The 20,356-nt window shown below is 39.4% G+C and overlaps 1 protein-coding gene across 15 annotated transcripts in view; it reads right to left on the bottom strand.

Moving 5' to 3' along the window:
- The window catches only part of PLAGL1 (PLAG1 like zinc finger 1), a 100,338-nt gene that overhangs the window by 57,689 nt on the left and 22,293 nt on the right, over nucleotides 1–20,356 (bottom strand). For 9 of the 15 annotated variants that reach the window (XM_047770022.1, XM_047770026.1, XM_047770028.1 and 6 more), the window contains exons 1-2: nucleotides 8,941–9,283; nucleotides 4,026–4,094 (exon numbers count right to left, since the gene is read on the bottom strand). The gene's annotated coding sequence lies outside the window, so the exon portion shown is untranslated. Of the gene's footprint in view, nucleotides 1–4,025; nucleotides 4,095–8,940; nucleotides 9,286–20,356 lie in introns of those variants that run through there. The other 6 variants (XM_047770027.1, XM_047770029.1, XM_047770034.1 and 3 more) reach the window with 3 other exon arrangements.

Below are 20,356 nucleotides of genomic sequence, written 5' to 3'. Positions count from 1 at the left end.
TCATGGTTCCTAGTTGGATTCGTTAACCACTGAGCCACGACAGGAACTCCAACAATTTTCTATGGTAGACATCTGTTGTCTGCATTTTATGGATGAGAAAACTGAAATATAGGGAAATTCAGTCATTGTCCAATATTACACTGCACAGCAAGGAAGGGGCAGAACTAGGAACTGAACTGAATTCAGAGTCAGAATTCCAATTAACAAACGGAGAAAGAATAAAGGAAATGGAAAAATCACTATTAGAATACCATAATAATAATTGCTGTAGGGAACACTGGTTGAATGCTAAAATTAGTGGACAAAACTTCAAAGAAAAATAGGACATTTGCCCAACCTTAAAATAAATCCCCCCAAATATCCTTTAATTATTATGGTAGTTTTCATATATATTCACAAATCATTCAATATTTTCCCCTCTCCTCCCCTTGAAAGTGGACTTGCTTCTAACAAATGGGAGTGTGGAAAACAAAAAAACTAATGTTACAATGGAGAAGCCTGGCAGACACCATCTAAACTATGTAATCAAGGTTAACATGTTGATGTGGCTATCGTGTGCCCCCAGATATGATGCAAGAAGAAGAACACAACATCTCTGTGGTTTTCTTTCTTCAAAGTTCATAACCTCAGTCTAATTATGAAAAAACATCAGATTAATCCAATTAAAGGACACTGTACAAAATACATGATTAAAAATACTCTTTTAAAATGGCAAGGTAATGAAAAACAAGACAAGACTGAAAAACTGTCGTGGATTAGAGTAGATTAGGGAGACAGGAGAACTAAATATAATGTGGTACATGGATTATATCCCAGAACAGAAAATGAACATTGGTGGAAAAAACTGGGGAAATTTGAATAAAGTCTATAGTTTAGGTAACAGTATTGTTCCAATGTTAATTTCTTAATGTTGGCAAATGCATCATGGTTATTTAAGACTTTAATATTAGAAGAAGCACTCCGCACTACCTTTGCAATTCTTCTGTAAATCTAAACTTATTTCATAATAAAAAGGTTTTAGGAGTTCCCACTGTGGCTCAGTGAGTTAACGAATCTGACTGGGAACCATGAGGTTGTGGGTTCAATCCCTGGCATTGCTCATTGGGTTAAGAATCTGGCATTGCCATGAGCTGTGGTGTAGGTCGCAGACGTGGCTTGGATCTTGAGTTGCTGTGGCTCTGGCGTAGGCCGACAGCTACAGCTCCAACTGGACCTCTAGCCTGGGAACCTCCATATGCCATGGGAGCGGCCCCAGAAAAGGCAAAAGGAAAAAAAAATAATAAAATTAAAAAATAAAAAGGTTTTAAAAATTTTAACATGCATTTGTGAAAACAAATTTCAGTAAACCAGAAATAGAAGAAAATTTTCTCAATCTGGTAAAGGACATCTATTTTAAAAAAATGTATAGTAAACAGCATCCTTAAAAGTCAAATATTCTCTCTTAGGATCTGGAAAAAGCAAAAATGTCTATTTTAATACTTCTGTTAAATATTGTTTCAATGTTTCCAGCCAGTGCAATAAGGCAAGAAAAAAAAAGGGAATAGAGATTAAAAAAAGATATTTAAATATTTTTTTTTACGGATAACCTGATTATGTATATTTAGAAAATCTGCAACAATCTACAGACTACCGAACTGAAAAATGAATTTAGCAAGGTCACTAAATACAAGCTCAATACACACAAATCAATTGTATTTTATATACTAGCAAGATGCTTGGAAAATAAAATGTGAAAAAAGATACTATTTACAATAGCATCGAAAAATCAAATAGTTAGAAATAAATTTAATAGTGTATAAGTCCTCCACACTGAAAAATATAAAACAAATGCTAAGAATAACCAAAGAACGTATTCAATTAAGAGATATGCCATGTTCATAAATTGGAAGATTCTATTAAGATGTCCATTCTCCTAAAATTGTTCTGTAGAGTCAATGCAATCTCAAAAGTCTGGTAGATTTCTTTTTGATACTGACAAGCTCATTCTAAAATGGGCATGGAAATACAAAGCACTTAAATAGCTGTAACAATCCTAAGAAGAACAAAATTGGAGGGTTTACAGTACTATATGTTAAGACTTAGCATAGGAAGTTCCCCTGTGGCACAGTGGGTTAAGGATCCAGCATTGCTGCAGATGTGATAGGTTGTGACTGCAGCGCAGGTTCCATCCCTGGCCTGGGAACTTGCACATGCCATGGGTATGGGGGAAAAAATTAATATAAACTACAATAATTAAGAAGAGGTAGTACTGATGAAAGAATTGATAAACAAAGTAGAGGAGAATATTATCCATAACAGAACCAAATATGTGATTTTTTTTTTTTTTTTTTTTTAGGGCTACACCCTTGGCATATGCACATTCCCAGGCTAGGAGTCGAATTGGAGCTACAGCTACTGGCCTACAACACAGCCACAGCCACCCCAGATCCAAGCCACATTTGCGACCTACACCACAGCTCACGGCAATGCTGAATTCTTAACCCACTGAGCGAGGCCAGGGATCACACCTGCATCCTCATGGATACTGGTTGGATTCGTTTCCAGTGTGTCACGGCAGGAACTCCCTGATCATTCATTTTTAACAAAGGTCCCACTACAATTCAATGGAAGAAAAAGTGAAGTCTTTTCAATAAATGTGTAGAGTAGCTGGCTGACCACATAGAAAGTAAATATTGGCCCCTACCTCATAAAATCAACTGTAGATAAATCAAACTGCTAACTGTGAAGACTAAACCTATAAAGCTTCTGAAGAAAAAAAAAATAAGCAAATGCTTCTAGGACCTTGATAGAGGGAAACAATGAAAGTGGAAAACACTATGTGCGGGGCACAAAAAAAAGCACTAGCCCTCATCCTCCTTCCAAAAATGTTGATAGAATGGACTTCATAAAAATAAAATCTGCTCATCCAAAGGCACCATTAAGAGAACTGATAGGCAGAAAATATTTGCAAAGATATAACTGATAAAGACTTCCTACTCAAAATACATAAGGAGCTAAAAATCACTAACAAGAAGATAACCTAATTTTTAAAAAGTAAGCAAAAGATTTAAACAGGGACTTCACAAAAGAAATCTGAATGGCCAGTAAAGGTATAAAAGGATGTTAAACATTATTAATATTCATGGAAATACAACTAATTCACCCAAAGATCACCAGTTCAGCTCCTTGGTATGTATCCTAGAGATATAAGTATATACATTCACCAAAGGCAGTTTCAAAAACATCAACAGCAATCTTATTTATAATGGCCAAAAGCTGAAAACAACTCCTATGCTCAACATCATCAAGAAAAAGGATAAACTGTGGTATATCCTCATAACATAATACTATAGAAGAGGCACTGCCAAACTTTTTCTATAAAGGGCCATATAGTATAAATAGTTTAGACTTTGTGGATCATATGATCTGTTATAACTACCCAACTCTGCTGAATTGACATGGTTATATCCAATAAAACATTATATATGAGATTGTGGGTTGGAAGTGGCCCATAGATAATAGCTTGTCATTCCCTGCAAATTATACATACAATGTGGATGAATCTCAAAAATATCCTGTGAACGAAAGAAAATCAACATCAAAAAACAATATGATTCCATTTACATGACTTCAAGAACTCTTGAAAATAATTCATGGTGACAGAAGTGAGAATATTTGACTGGGGGAGAGGAATAGCTCTATTGATAGAAAGGGACAGGAGGCAACCTTTGCAGGATGAAAATGTTTCACATCTTTATCTGCGTGGTGATCAAAAAGGAATATACATGTGTAAATTACATCAAACCATACACTACTCTTGTGTTTTTGTTTTTTGGAGAAGAAAACAAAAAATCGGCAAAGATCAAAATACAGAGCTGAAGAAATTATCTAGAATCCAACATGGACAAAAATATGGATAACATATAAAAGCTGGATTAAAAGACATGGATGATAGAATGAGAAAGTCTATCCTTGAAGGAAAGAATGGGGGAAATGGAGAAAAAGCAACATTGAAAGAGACTTTCAAGAACTGGTGAAAAACAAACCTTAGAGATGGGAACACAATTAATCCAGGAGAATGAAAGGTCCAGATCTAGACACGCTCTGTCGTAAAACTGTAGCAAACAAAAGAAGAGAGAAGATCTTAAAATCAGGCAAAAAAAGACAAATTACCAACAAATTTAACAGTTTATTATTAGTTCAACAGTTAGTTATTTGAACTAGCAGTAACATTGAAAGAAGTCAATGGAAAGACACCTCCAAAGGGCTGAGAAAGATATGTCGACCTAACAAAACCATCATTTAAGAATCAATGTCAGGGTGTTCCCTTCACAGCTCAGTGGTTAATGAGCCCGACTAGGATCCATGAGGATGCAGGTTTGATCCCTGACCTCGCTCAGTGGGTTAAGGATCCGGCGTTGCAGGGAGCTGTGGTATAGGTTACAGATGCAGCTTGAATCCCAAGTTGCTGTGGCATAGGTCGTCAGCTGCAGTTCCAATTTGACCCCTAGCCTGGGAAGTTCCATATGCCAAGATATGGCCCTAAAAAAAAAAAAGAAGAAGAAGAAGAATGAATGCCAAATAAAGACACCTTCAGATAAAGTTTGCTATCAACAGTGCCTTAATAAAGCTTCTAAAAATATATAGATATTTGAGGAAGAAGAAAAGATAGATCTGAAATGCAAGAAGGAATGACAAATAAAGGATTCATGAAAAGAAAATACAGTGATGTCAAATTTATAGGAGAAAAAAAAAAAATGAGAGTGGAACTCTGGTGTTCCCGAGGTGACTCAGTGGTGACAAACCCAACTAGTATCCACGAGGACATGTGTTCGATCCCTGGCCTCGCTCAGTGGGTTAAGGATTGGGTGTTGCTGTGAGCTGTGGCGTACGCAGGTCACAAATGCAGCTCAAATCCCACACTGCTTCGGCACAGGCCGGCAGCTGTGGCTCTGATTCGACTCCTAGCCTGGGAACTTCCATATGTTGAAGGTGCAGCCCTAAAATGACCAAAAAGAAAAAAGAAAAAAAAAAAGATGAAACTCAATGTTGGAAGCATTTAAGCCAGGAAATTAACTGGTGTCAAGGCAACCTAGGTTTCTTGAATTTTTCGCAAGAAGAAAAGAATTAAACTTTAGATTAAATTGGCACATTAAAATTTTGAAGGATGCCACTAAAAGAAATAAAATGTAATTGTCATGCTAGCAAGAAGGAGGAAAGCAGAATAAGAAAAAACCCAGAATGTGGCAAAGAGGAGAAAAAAAAAATAACACAGGATAAAAACAACCATAAAAGATGCTGACTTTAATCCTAAGTATCTTAGTAATTATATAAAACTTAATTGGACTGAGACCTCCCAGTTAAAGGACAAACTGTCAAAACGGGTTAGAAAAAACTGCCATGTTTTACGTACTTGACAAAGATATTCTAAGCAAATGGTATGAGAAAGGTGTGACTAGTGTATCATAAAACAAAATGGATCTTAAGGTAACAGGCATTTGGGTGATGTGATGCTGCATAAGATATCACTACAGAATGACAAAAGGTCCAATTCACACAGAAGAAAGAGCAACTGCTATAAAGCAGAGTTGACAGAACTACAAGAAGAAATTGAGAAAACTATTTTATTATGATTTAATTATATCAATCTCAGTAATTGATCAAATAAACTAAAAAATTAGTGAGGTTAAAAAAGATTTGAACTCCACAATTTTTATGCTTGACCTAAAATACACATAAGTGTGTGTTTACTTATACACCTACCTTGCCCCAAAAGTCTGTGAATACATAGTCTTCTCAATCATTCAAGGAGCAGCTGAAAATCTAACCATAAGGCCATAAAGCAATTCTTAAATGTCAAAGAGCCAGTAGCACAGAGCCATCTTTTGCTGACTACGTGCAAGTTAAAAAAAATCAATTAACGAAAAGATAATTCACAAAAGCTTCCATGTCTTAAACTAGAAAATACTTTAAAAAAATCTCAGAGGAAAAAAATATATCTCCAGGAAAAATATTTTCAACTCTTAGAACTGAAAAATATTCTACATGTGAAACAAAAGTAAATAAAAATCTATAGTGTTTACAGAAAGAGACAAATCAGTGAACAGAGTCCAGAAATGAGCCCAAGAATTTCTGGGAATATGTACATGACAGAGGTAGCAGTGCAAATCACTGGTCCTGGGACAATTACTGCTCCATGTGGGAAAAAGAAAACAAATTAATCTTGATCTCACAAGAGAAATAAAATATGTGCATCTATACACACACACACACACACACACACGTCAGGTAAATTAAAGAACTAAATGTGAAAAAATGCAAACTTTAAAACTTTTAGGAAAAAATTCAAAAAATATATCCTAAATATTAAACAACATCTTAAAACACAAAAGCACAGAGGGGGAAAAAAAAAAAAAACTGCCTGCAGTTTATATAACCAACAAAGGATTTGTGTGTTGAATATTGTTTCCAAATAGAAATTTCTACAATGATGGAAATGTTGTTATATAATATAGTAGAATATAAAATAATATAGCATAATAAAATATAATAGCCACTAGTCACATGTAGCTACTAAGCACTTGCAATGTGGCCTAGAGCAACTGAGGAACTGACATTGCTGAAATAAATAAAACAGCATGTTAGCATTTTAAACTCCTTGATGAAGGTCCATGAGGGTCGGTTATGTTTTTGTATACTTTTCAGTATTTAATTTTTTTCATTAGACATTTGATTTTATCTTATACTATATGAAATATAATTTCAATTATATAAAAAAATACATAAAAGCCGCTTTTTAGAAAGCAAACACACCAAAATGTTCATAGTATTACCTGTGAATGATTTTAAGTTTCTTCTACGTATTAAAAAACATTTAATATATAAAACATATAAAGAACTTAATGAACACTGATATATTCCCAACAGAATTTATCAAATAAAACATTACTGATATTGTTTAAATTCCCTAGAGACTGCTCTCTTATCACAACTTTTCTTTTTTTAAAGAGAAGCTGGGAAATATGAATAACAGACTAGAGGCCTGGCTTCAGTTTTCTTCATTTTGTGATGCCTATATTTTAATATACTTGGGGGGAAACTTGATACACTGATACTGTATGTAGCATTTAACAAAGAGTTATAAAACAAACACCCATGTAACCACTGCCCAGGTCAGGAGATAAAGCCTTTCCAGCATCCCCCAAAACTCCCAGGGGGTCCCTTCGTGTTCACAGTCCCCTTCTCCTTCCCCAGGAGATGACCACTCACTTGCTTTCTATGGTATCAATTTCTTAACAATTTTTCTCCACTATTTTTAACGCCTATGGATGCACCCCTAAACAATAGCTTTATTTCACCAGGTTTTGAATTTCATACAGATGATATCATACAGTCTTCTTTAGCAACTTTTTTTTTGTTTTGGCTCTATATTATTGAGACACATTTGTGTTAAAACACAAAACAACTTCATTCACCATGGTACTGGGTGGGTTCCATTTTATGACGAGTATAATTTACCTTCCTCCTTCAGATGGACATGAAGGTTGCTTCCAGCTTTGGGGTTTTACAAAAAACACTATAGTAAACCTTCTTGTACACGTCTGTTTGTGTATATGGATGAAAATTTATCTAGGGCAGTGGCTTTCAAACTTTTTTGACCATGACTCATACTAAGGAATGACGTTTTACATCATGACCCACATCTGTGTGTGTATAAAACTGAGAGGGAAAAAAAAGTTTCACAAAGCAAATACCCGATGACCTGAGACACATTCTGATATTTTCTATTCTCTGCCCGTGTTTTACAAATTCTAACCATTATCCACTTAATTGATTTTACGACTCACTAAAAATGGGCTTCAAGCTTTGAAAAACATCGCCCTACAAGGATAAACACCTAGGAGTGGAATTGCCAAGATGTGCAGCACAGACATCAGATGTTGTCAACTTCTCTAGATCCTTAACTTTTAAGTAAATGTTCTTATCTAATTTACCACTCTATAACTTTAGAGCTAAAACTGAAACATCAGATCATTTTATCTTTTCCTTTGGTCGTTAAACAGTATTAATCACTTACCATGTGCTAAGTATCCACTGGGCTCCGGGCGAGACTGATGGGTTAATACACGGGAGGGGGGTGGGGGGGGGAGGACATAAGGGACCAGGACCTCAGTGAGGCCCCAGAAAGCTCACAGGAGGGGCCTCCGATCCTGCCTGGGGAGGGAGGGGTTAGAGAAGGATTCCTGGAAGAAGGAGGACCTAAGCTGAGTGTTTCTATTTTTAATTTTTATTGGTTTCCTAAAACATAAAGGTAACACATTTGTTACAAAAAAAAATGTCAAAATTACAGGAGTGTATTTATTACGAAGTAAAAATCCCCAGCATCGTCCTTAAAGTTTGATGCTGAGACTAAATAACCGAAGTTGCGTTATCAGTTATCCTAATCCAGGAAATTTTTAAGAGCCCACATTTCAAAACAGTTTTAAGAGCATACCTGATGGGGTCCACAATACTAAAGCATAAAAGGAACCGCATTTTCCCTTAATGAATGCAAATGCAAATATTTCGTGTTTGGTCACACTATTACTTTTAAGAGACTTTTCTCCCCCCCTGGCCTTTTGGCAAGGTTAGAGTGCCAGGTTTCAAAAACCCAGTCTATTGACCGCATACCAAATCTACGCGAAGGCTTCAGAAAGTGGCATTAAAAACGACCAGGCGAAAGAATTTGTTGTTCAAGCCGACTTGGCTTGCCCGGTGACAATTTGTCAGAGTTTCACACTTCGTCCCGAGGAGCCCCGGACCCCGTCACGTACGCGGCGCGTCGGCACCGGCACACCCTCCCGAGCGCGGCACGGAGCCCAGCGCGGTCCTCGCTCCGCGGCAATGCCGCCGCCCGGCCGCCCCCAGGCCTGCCGCGGCCGCGCGGCTCCCAAGCCCGACCATGAGCCCCCGGCCACCTACCCTGCGGGGTCCGGAGCCCCCCGGAACTCAGGCGCGGCAGCTCGGGCGCGCCGCCTCCGCGGCCATGACGGCGACCCGGGAAAGCGCCCCGCGCGCCAAGGCCCGCGGTCCGCTGGGCTGGGAGGAGAGCCGCCCCGTCCGTCCGTCGGTCCGTCCGCCAGGAGAGTGAGGCCAGAATCCGCCCCAGACGTGTCTAAATCAAGGCTCGGGGCGGTACCGACGGGCTGAATGACAAATGGCAGATGCCGTGGGCTTTGCCGCCCTCGGCAGCCGCGAGGATGGCTGCGCCGAGGAGGCCGCGCACAGGCGGAGCCCGGGAGCCGGAACGGCGCGTCCGCGAGGAGGGCGCTGGGGCCCCTGGCGGGGGCGTCACGTGGCAGGAGGAGGCCCCGCTGGGGAGCCAGGGGGTCGGCGGCCTGGGCGGAGGAAGAGGACAGGCGCCCAGACGCCTGGCCGATTGAGTCATCCGTGTGGGCTAAGCCAAGGTCGCCCAGGTGCAGAGCTGGCGCAGGTAGACCCGAAGCAGCCCGAAGCCCCGTACGGTATCAGGGACTGTTCACTGAAGTCACCACCAGGATGAACCGCCCTGAGCCAAATCATAAATGAGAAACACGACAGATGCTAGGAGAACACTGCAATAGGCCAAACTTACCCCCTATTCGTGCCGCGTGGAAGTCATGGCAGCCTCAATGTGCCCACTAATTGTGAGCCAGGCACCGTTCAAAGCACTTCACAGGTAAATACATGTGATCCTCACGACCCCCGTGAGAAACACTGTTCTTCCCAGTCTTACAGCTGGAGAGACTAAGGCACAACAAGATTAGACGGAAAGAATTGTACAGTTAAGGAATCGTACTGTGTGTATGCTTGGAGTAATTTTAAAATAGTCTTTGAAGAAAAAGAAACAGGCACATCTCCAGCAGTTGCTTTCCTCCCTACAAGATACACATTCCTAAAAGAGGCTCATAAACATTAAGGAAAATTACTTGTAAAGGCATAAGGAGTGTGCTATACATGTTTTAGACAGAGTCCTAGCTCTGAAATATGACGTTAACAGCATCTCACAGTTGTATCCATCTACACTGCAATCTCCCGACTTTCATTGCTTATATTACTCTTGGCTTCACAATACTCAGCACATTTACAAGTGCTCCGCCACCTTATTTTCCCAGATGTTCAGTCTTAATTCTTTATTTAAATGAATTCACTGTTCATCGTTCCTGAATTATTTTTATTTATTTCTTGATGGACTGCCCTCTTTTTCAAGTCCTTTTCTTAAGGAAGGTTTATAGACTACCTTAATATTTTATCTGATTTTTATCTCTACACATTAAAAAAAAAACTGAGCAGGGTAAATATTTTTGGATTTACATTTTTCTTCAAAACCTAACAGCAAAAAGAAGGCAGTTGCTTCACCGATTTTTGACATCATAGATTTCTGTGGAGAGAACTGAATCCTATGTGATTTTTCCGTGGGAGATGAGTTGATTTTTCTGCTTGGGTGCCTGAAAAATTCTTTTATCATTAAAGCACCCTGTATATCCTCACCTAGGCTATGTCTCAGTGTCAATTATTCCATATCAGTTTTGTCTTCCCCAGTATACAAATATGATCTTTCAACTTAGAGATTTCATTCTTCTTAGTATAATATCCCATTCATATTACATTTCTGAGTAAATTTATCTTTCTTTGGTTGGATTTTCTACTTCAGAGTCACTGGTTATTCTTATCCTTGATCTTTATTTTCTGTATCCATCTTTTGATTTAGATTCACTCTGGTTCTCTAAAAAAGATTCTGTTCATTGGTTTTTCTGGCTTATTGGATTTTAAAATCAATATTCTTTGAAAATCTATATTCTTACCTATGCAATTTCCCTTTTCATCATATTCTCACCTTATATTGCCCTTGCACTGTTTTGTGGATCTTTTTTTTTTTTTTCCCTGTTGAGTGAAACACACATAAGGATTATAAATTTCTATTCCTTGGTTATGTTTTCTTCCAGAGTTGGTTCTTCATCTGTCTTCTGTGTGCTATTTTCCTTGCCTCCCACTCGCATCTCCCAAGTTACAACGTGTTTACGCAACAGCTTTGTCATATCTTTTATCTTGCTATCCTTACAAGTTAACAGAACTTGTGTTTGCACTAATATACTGCGAGTGAATTCTGGGTGCACTTTCCTCTTCATGCGAGATGTGTCTGGCTTCCCTATCCAGAACTCCAGTGTTAGGACTGAATGTTGTTTTCTATGATCTGCGGTGTTAGGAAGATGGGGATTGTGGGACTCAGATTGAGGCTGAATAGAGAGCTTGCTGGGGGAAGTCAGCCGTCATTTCTGGGGTTCCTTTAAGTCCTCTCCACCTCATCTTCAAGCCACCAAGGGAATATTCCATGCCTAGAAGCCTCATTTTCATTTGCCCAGTTTAGCCCAGTACTCCAGGAGGTGGCAAACTTTCCTGCTTTGGGCAAGATCCAACAGTGGTATGTAAGGGTTTCCTGATGTTTCACAGGGATGCTGCTGAATTCTTTCCCAACTGGAGGACATCTGTGAAAATCCTCAGGATTTGGTCTGATCATCTTTTTCCTCAGTATGTCTTACAGGGGAGGGTGGAGGGTTCTAGACGCCACACATCAGCAGATTCTTTGGTATCTCTGCCATCACTTCTCATATTTTACATCATAAGGTTGTACTTCTTTCTTTTTGGGGGGGCAGTCGGTGAGGAGTTCAGGGTTTTTTTCTCTGCTGTCTTTTCTTGGCATGGTTTAGGGTTTTAATTTTGATTTTTTTAGTGCTTCTTTGCACCATTTCTACCCATAAGTCAATCGATCAGACTCTCTCTCTTGTTGGTAATGAATTATATGAAAACCCTTTTTTATCTTCAGGTCATTTCCACAAAGCTCTCTTTGAACATGAATAATTTGACTTGGCAACCGTGATAGCCACCTTTTCTCTAGGCCTTCCCCAGTGACACATGCCTTGGCATTGCAATGTGCCCCAACAAAGGTTCTAGAGCAGAAATTGTAAACTCAAGTCTCTATGGAGTTTAAAAACAAAAAATAGGATTATGGTAAAGAGAAAAGAACACTCATCATGTAAGGGGCAGATGCTATACAGCTCAGGGCAGTGTTGCCAAGTGTTGTGTATAATTTTCAGGACAAGCATGATATCTAGTGTTCTGATATAAAAATCCTTAGTTTTGTAAGCACTATGGAAGCCAAATGAAGTATCTCTCAAGGCTAAATGGACAAATGAGTTAACAGTAAGAGAGTTATTAAAGAATCACTCAGGATAAATTTCATGATCACAGTTTTTCTCTTCTAAGTATTTTGAGATACTGTTTTGTTCTCTGTTCTCTTTAGTGACTTCTTAAAAGCCTTTAGCAAATATAAAGCAAGAGGATCTATGCTGACATATTTGCAACTTATAAAAACATGTCAGGGTGTTCCCATTGTGGCTCAGCAGGTTAAGAAACCAACATAGTGTCTGTGAGGATGCAGGTTTGATCCCTGGCCTTGCTCAGTGGGTTAAGAATCCGGTATTGCCGCAAGCTGTGGCGTAGGCCGGCAGCTGCAGCTCCAATTCAACCCCTAGCCTGGGAACTTCCTATGCCACATGTGAGGCACTCAAAAAAAAAAAAAAAAAAAAAATTCAGGACCCAACACTTTCACAAAAAGGTGTTACTGGAGTAACAGCTACAATCATGCTAAAATTAATACCATTCGAGCAGAGAGTCTATATAGATTATGACCATATTAACAAAATAGCAGGAAAATATATTTTTCAATTGATGCAGAAAAGGCATTTTGACAAAACCCAACACCCATTCTTGAAGGGGAAACAAAAACCTAGGAAAAGAATGCAACTTCCTCAACTTGGTAATAGATGTATTTGTTTCCTACCACTGCTACAATACATTACCACAAATTTGTGGCTGAACCGAGAAACGTATTTTGCTCACAGTCCTGGAGGCCAGAAGTCCGAAATCAAGGTGTCAGTGAGGCTTCACTCCCTCTAGTGGCTCTAGAGGTGAATCCTTCCTGGTTTCTCCAGCTTTCGGTGGCTGTTGGCATTCCTTGGCTTCCTTGGCTTCTGGCCACATCACTCCAATCTCTGCCTCTATTTTCATACCGCCATCTCCTCTCTGTGTGCCACGTGTTTTCTCCCGTATGTGTGTGTCTATCTTATCAGGATACTTGTCACTGGATTTATGATGCACCTCAGGAACTCAGGGTGGTCTCTCTTCATCTCTTTAACTTAATTATATCTGCAAAGACCCCCCCCCAATTTCTTTTTTTTCCTAATAAGGTAACAGTGATGGTTTCAGAGATAAGGATACAGACATATCCTTTGAGGATCCAAGTTTCAACCCACTTACAAAAGGCAAAATCCCAGTCAGCTTTTTTGAGGAAATTGACAAGATGATTTTTAAGCTTTCTCTGGAAATGAAAAGAACCTGGAAGAGTGAAAAATGAAAAGGAAGAACAAAGTTGGAAGACTTGCACTACCTAATTTCAAGTCCTACTCTAAAGCTACAATAAACAAATCTGGATAGTACCAGCATAAGGATAAATGGAACAGTAACTTGAGTCCAGAAATAGATCCACACATATGATCTATTCATTTTCGGCAAAGATATAACATAATTCCATTAGAAAAACGATAAATGGTATGATTATCTGTATGAAGAAAAAAAATTCTGATACTTAACATCCTACACAAAAATTAAATTACAGACCTTAAAAAAAAAAGTATAAACTATAAAACTTCTAGAACTCTCCTGTCCAGTATGGTCACTAGCCATACTATTGAGCACTTGAAATGCGGCTAGTCCAAATTGAAATGTGCTATAAGGATAAACTATACTCCGGCTTTCAAAGACTTTGGATAAAAAAGAATGTAAAACATTTCATTAATAATTTTTATATTGTTGATTGAATATATAATGTTGATTGCACTATATTGAAATATTAGTATTTTGGATATATTGATTCCAATTGGATATACGATTTAAGTTCACGCCAGCTGTTTTTTACTTTTCTACTGTGGCTACTAGAAAACTTCAAGTTACATGTGTGGCTTACATAATATTTCTGTTTGACAGCACCATTCTAGAAGAAAACCCAGGAAGAGGCAAAGATTGTTTGGGTAGGCCATGAAAAGCAACGACTGTAAAAGAATAAATTGGTAATTGGATTTTTCCAAAAATAAAACCTTTCTTCTTCAAAAGAAAGCACTAAGGAATTGGAAAGTCAAGCTAGGAGTTCCCATCATGGCTCAGCAGTAACAAACCCAACTAGTATCCATGAGGACAGAGGTTCGATCTCTGGCCTCTCAGTGGGTTAAGGATCCGGGGTTGCGGTGAGCTGTGATGTAGGTCACAGATGCAGCTCGGATCTGGCACTGCTGTGGCCATGGCATAGGCCAGCAGCTGTAGCTCCAATTCAATCTCTAGCCTGGGAACTTCCATATACCGCGGGTGCGGCTCTGAAAGGACAAAAACCAAAAAGAGAGAAGTCAAGCCACATACTGGGAGAAAAATATTCACCATGCATATATCTAACATAGATCTTGTATCAGAGTGTTTGAAGAACTCATACAACTCAATAATATGATAAACGAGGCAATAAAAATGGGCAGACTTGAAAAGACACTTCACCAAAGAAGATATATGAATGGCCAATAAGCACATGAATGACACTCAAATCATTTCTTCAATGACTAACACAGATTAAAATCACAGTGAAATACCACTACATACCAATTGGAACAGCTAAAGCTGAAAAGATTGACAATACCAAGTGTTGCCAACAAGATGAGAAAACTAGAACTTTCATACATTGTTAGTGGGAATAAAAAAGCAGTACAATCACTCTGGAAAACTGTTTGAAATTTGTAACAATGTTCAACATACGCTTATCATAAGACCCTGCAGGAGTTCTCACTGTGGCCCAAGAGGATCATCAGTGGCTTTGCAGTGCCAGGACACAGGTTCGATCCCTAGCCTGGCACAGCGGGTTAAAGGACCCAGTGGCGTAGGTTGCACCTCTGGCTTGGATCTGATCCCTGGCCCAGGAACTCCTTATGCCAAGGGGTGGGTGAAAAGAAAAAAAAAAAAAAAAAAAAGACCCTGAAATCCCTCCTAGGTATTTTTCCAAGAGAATTAATAACATTTCTACAGAAAGACATACACAAATATTTATATTAGCTCCAAACTGAAAACAACCTCAATGTCAACAATAAAATCAGGAAACTGAGGATCATCTCATAGATGAACCTAGAAAACATTATGCTGAGTAAAAGAAGCCATCCATAAAAGAGAACATCTGAGCCATGTGATTCCATGTTTATGAAATTGTAGGCGGGAAATATCTATAGCGACAAAAAGCAGATCAGTGGTTTCCCAAGGTGAATGGAAGAGGGACACGAGGGAGATTTGTAAGGGAATGGACATATTCTGTACCTTTATCAATGAGATTATTTCATGGATATATATATAGATATATGTCATACCTCACCAAATGATACACTTAAAATAAGAGCCTTTTGTTACATGTACATTAAACCACAATGAAGTTTATTACATTTTTTCTATTCTTGCATAGAATGGGGAGAAAGAAATTGCAGGAGACTGCTTTCCTCTTCATCCATGGCAGTTTGAATTAGACATGACCTTCTGCTTTTGCAGACTTTTTCATTAGTACTCCCTTATGCATTATCAATTCGCTTTCTCACCTGGGAGGATTTAGGCAGCAGAGATAAAAACTCAAACCCTCTGACTCCTAATCCAGTGTTCTTTAATTACACGGTCTGCATTATGCTTAACAGATGCAAACCATAACGACTTTATCTTCTAGTAAGTTCAACTCAACAAATATTCAATAGGTGCCTCGATTTTTAATTTTCTCTAACCAAAACATAATTTTCTCAAATCCATATAAACATATAGTTCTTCTGAGGCCCTTGGTTTCTGGCCAAACAACTCTCACGGGCCATATGCTAGCCTCTCTCAGCTTCCATGTCACTTCTCCTTTTTGAGAGACTGTAATTCTTGGCCTACAGGATTTCTTCCCCCTTCCCTACTCCTGTTACTATTTGCAATGACTTCTCCATCCAGGTATCACTTCCTCAAACATCCCTCCATGAGAACATTTCTTTAATTTCCCAAAGCAACACTGACTAATGTCCATCTTGTTCTTCAACTGACTGATAGTTGGTGAACACAGTGAGCTCCCAAGGTGATGTGTGACACACGTAGACATTTTTTACATTACGTGGCAAAGATTTTCTACAAGCATGTTGGAAAGTGCAACAAAATAACATTGCTTAGACATACACTAAAGATGAAGATGGTTTGGAAGATGGAAGAACATGGCCCCTTGTGGCGCTCAAAGAAGTCATTGAGGATGGCCCATCGGTTTAAACAGTTATGTGTTTTCTGTTTTTATAGTAAAATGCGCTGATGTGGTTCAAACCACACAGTGTGGACATGAATTTTAAAGTTTTAAGCAGGGAAATTCAGCATCCAGCTTGAAATGAAAATACTGCATTAAAAGTGGGGGGAAAAAAGCCCAAACTTTCACCCTTTATTAATAAGCAACCAGGACCAGTCAGAAGTGATTTAAAATAGAATCAATGGCATTAATTTCCATTCCTGGTCCATGTGGCATGAAAAAAAACCAAGCTGACAATGATTGACCAGGTACTGGCCTTTGGAGCGAAGAAAGAACAGCAGTCACAAATGCCAATTATTGATAGTCATTCTATTTTTCTAATTAAAATTTCATCACAAAATTCAGCAGCAACAAGCAAGATGATTCAAGAAACAGGGAAGGTGGTAGAGGCTTTTCATAATTTAGGAGTATTAGCCACTCACTTTAAAGCAAAAGGATATGGGAGGCTGACTCTATCCATTTATCTTATCTTTCCTCCAGACCTCTGCCAAAACAAGGACATCAGAGGAGAGACATGAGCAGTCTTGGAGAGAGTTCAATGGATTTTGAAAGACAAAAAGCAAACCAAGAGCAGCAACTGACTTAGGAGCAGAGAAGTGCCCGCCCTCGGGCTGGACTCTCAACGGTATCTGAGAGGTATGAGGCTGTCAGCAAAGCTTTGGTTGAAAGTTTTTATTTTGCATACAGAACAACTAGGTGACCGGGTTCCTCCTGGTACCCAGGGTAGTTAGGTAAACATGCTTTCCCCATCCCAGAGGAAACCAGAGTGTTATTATCTGGATAAACTGAACTGAGAAAGCTGCAGACTCAGAGATCCATCAAGAAAGAGGATTATGACTTTTCTTCTTTTTTTTTTTAAATGGCCGCACCTGTGGCATATGGAAGTTCCTGGCCCAACAACTGAATCCAAGCTACAGCTGCAGCAATTCTGGATCCTTTAACCCACAGCTCTGGGCCAGGGATCAACCTTACCTCCACAGTGACTCGAGCCACTGCAGTTGGATCTTTAACCCACTGCACCACAGTGGAAACTCCAGAGGAGGATTAAAACAGAATTACTGCACATCTAAAGACTGAACTAGGGGACCATATATTATTTCATTTAAAATCTATCATATACTTTTTATTAAAATTTTAAAAAATTAAGAATTAAATAATGAACTGTCTTTAATTAAATAACTTCATCATATTCTTTATTGTTCATAGTATTTAAAATTTGCTGGAGTTCCCATTGTGGCTCAGTGGTAATGAACCTGACTAGTATCTGTGAGGACACGGGTTCAATCCCCGGCCTTGCTCAGTGGGTTAAGGATCCAGCATTGCCGTGAGCTGTGGAGTAGGTCGCAGGTGTGGCTCGCATCCCGATGTGGGGTAGGCTAGTAGCTACAGCTCCGATTGGACCCCTAACCTGGGAAATTCCACCTGCTTAGGGTGTAGCCCTAAAAAGACTAAATAAATAAAAATTTCTGTTTCTTTTTGGAACTAACAGGCTGATAACTTGAACTCTTGGTCCACGGACTTTACCAATAACTACACGTAATTATCAGAAGATGTATTTTCTTTCTCCTTCCAAAATGTCCCCAGTAACTCTCAAGCTTCTGCTCTAACACATAAACTCTTCCACCTTTATCCTAGAGGATAGCAAGCTCCAACCGGTGGGCCAAATTTAGTCTGATGTCTTCTTCTTCTTTTTTTTTTAATGGACACCCCCACTACATATGGATGTTCCCAGGCCAGGGATTGAAAACCAGCCACAACTGTGGCAACGCTGGATCTTTTACCCCACTACGCCAGCCCAGGGATCAAACCCACACCTCTGCAGTGACCCAAGCCACCACAGTCAGATTCTTAACCCACTGGGATACAGTGGGAACCCCTAATGTCTTTTTTGTACAGTCCACAGGCTGAGAATAAATTCAAATTTTTTTTAGATGGTTGGGGGGGAAATCAAAATAAAAATCTTTGGTGACATGTAAATATCATATGAAATTAAATTTCAGTGGCCACAAAGAGTTTTTATTGGAACATAGCTGCTCTCATTCAATTTTGTATTGTATGGCTGCTTTCATGCTACAATGGCAAGGATCTCTATGGCTTCACAAAGCTGAAAATATAAGGGCTGACCTGTCTGTGTCCTGGAGGTCCAGGCACAACCCTGACATCAGCCCTAACCTCCCTTTGTCTTGTTTCTCTTTCCATCCTTTGCCCTTGAATGTTCAGTTCTCCCCCACACAGGTGTTCTCATGCCAGGATGACCTGAAGCTCCCCCTCTCCTCCTAGGCTCTATTGCCATGGCTGCCTATCCCACTGCCCTTTCCCTGTGCCCTCTGTCCCTGTCCACAGTAGTAAGGCCATGCTTACCCCTCTTCTTCAAAGCTTTCTCTAGCTCTTCACCTTTACTCAAAATCCTGGCTCTCTTCGGAAGATGCCTCACATCTGAGAGGCTCTTAGCTGGAGAAGGTATAACCAATGCCCACTCAGCACTGAGTTTGAAAAAAAAAAAAAAAAAGATGGCATTATTCTTACATCCTCTATCCCCACTTCTAAGTCACTGCTTCTTCACTTACCCATCAAAACCTTTCCTTTTGGGCCATGATTTCTGGCTTCCCCCTTGCTCTTCCTATCCCTGTCATTAGACTCACTATGGATCTTGCACATGCAGCATTTTGGTACTTGGCTTGTAAAATCCCTCTCCTAGTCACCCCATTATCATTTATTCAGGATCCTAGTCTTAGAATTGCTTTGCTTCCTCCTAATGGAAAAGACTTCTCTCTACTCAAGAAATCCTCAGAGTCCATGGCAATCAATAGACGTCAATGGCCCAGAACAGCTCTGCCCTACCAATCTTAAACTCCAGAAATCTTCACCTCTGACCATAACTTGCTGCTCGTTTAGGCCTCTTGTTCTCTTATTCCCAGGATATTTCCTGGGCAGTGATACTCCCAGTATCCTCTGGTTTCGGTTTCTTCCCTAGCCAGCTTAGACCACACGCTCACTATCTCACCACTGCCTTCATCCTGACACCTTCTCTTTGCACTGAACAAAACTCCAAAGCTCCAGCCCCGCCAACTGATAAGCATAGAAAGAATAATTCAGAAAAGCTGTATTTTGTAACCGTCATAATAATTGACATATGCAAGGATCATCAATAGATGCTAAAACTTCTAGGTGGAAATTGAAACAGGATATTTAGGTAGTGTACGTAATTTCCCAGGTTCTATCTCCCCACAAAATTACTGTTAATTTTTTTTATTCTTGTCTTTTTAGGGCCACAGCTGTGGCATATGGAGGTTCCCAGGCTAGGGGTCGAATCAGAGCTGTAGCTGCTGGCCTACACCACAGCCTCAGCAACACGGGATCCCAGCCACATCTGTGACCTACACCACAGCTCAGGGCAATGCTGGATCCTTAACCCACTGGGCAAAGCCAGGGATCGAGTCTTCATCCTCATGGATGCTCCTTAGATTCGTTTCCTCTGAGCCGTGACAGGAACTGCCCTAATTACTTATTAATTTAAAAGGTGAAAATAGTAACTTTACAGCAAAGAAACCTACCAGATACCACCTCAACCAAGTTACCAAGCTTAGTATGACCAATAATGGCACAAACTGAGTATGCCTCTTGATGCAGTACGCAGATAAGAACACAACGCATATGTTGTATTCCTGTTAAAAATGCAAAATCCAGGTTTAACAGTGAGGAAACAGGCAAACCAAAACGTATGGATATTTTTTTAAATGACTAGACTGTATGCTTCAAAAACATCAATGTCATGAAAGAGAAAAAAAAAAAATCTCTTCCAGATTAAATGAGATGAAAATCCTGGCTCTCCACTGAATGCAGTGCTTGATTCTAAAAATCCTGGATTTATTTGAAGCTATAAAGACATTTGAAGAAATTTGAATATAGACTCTACATTCAATAATAGTATTGTGACGGTGTTAAACTTCTTGAACATAACATTGT

This window comes from Phacochoerus africanus, chromosome 2 (assembly GCF_016906955.1).
Source record: "Phacochoerus africanus isolate WHEZ1 chromosome 2, ROS_Pafr_v1, whole genome shotgun sequence".
In the NCBI taxonomy this organism is placed as follows: Eukaryota; Metazoa; Chordata; class Mammalia; order Artiodactyla; family Suidae; genus Phacochoerus; species Phacochoerus africanus.
Note: the sequence above shows the minus strand (reverse complement) of the source record. Positions and strands in the feature narration are given on the sequence as shown.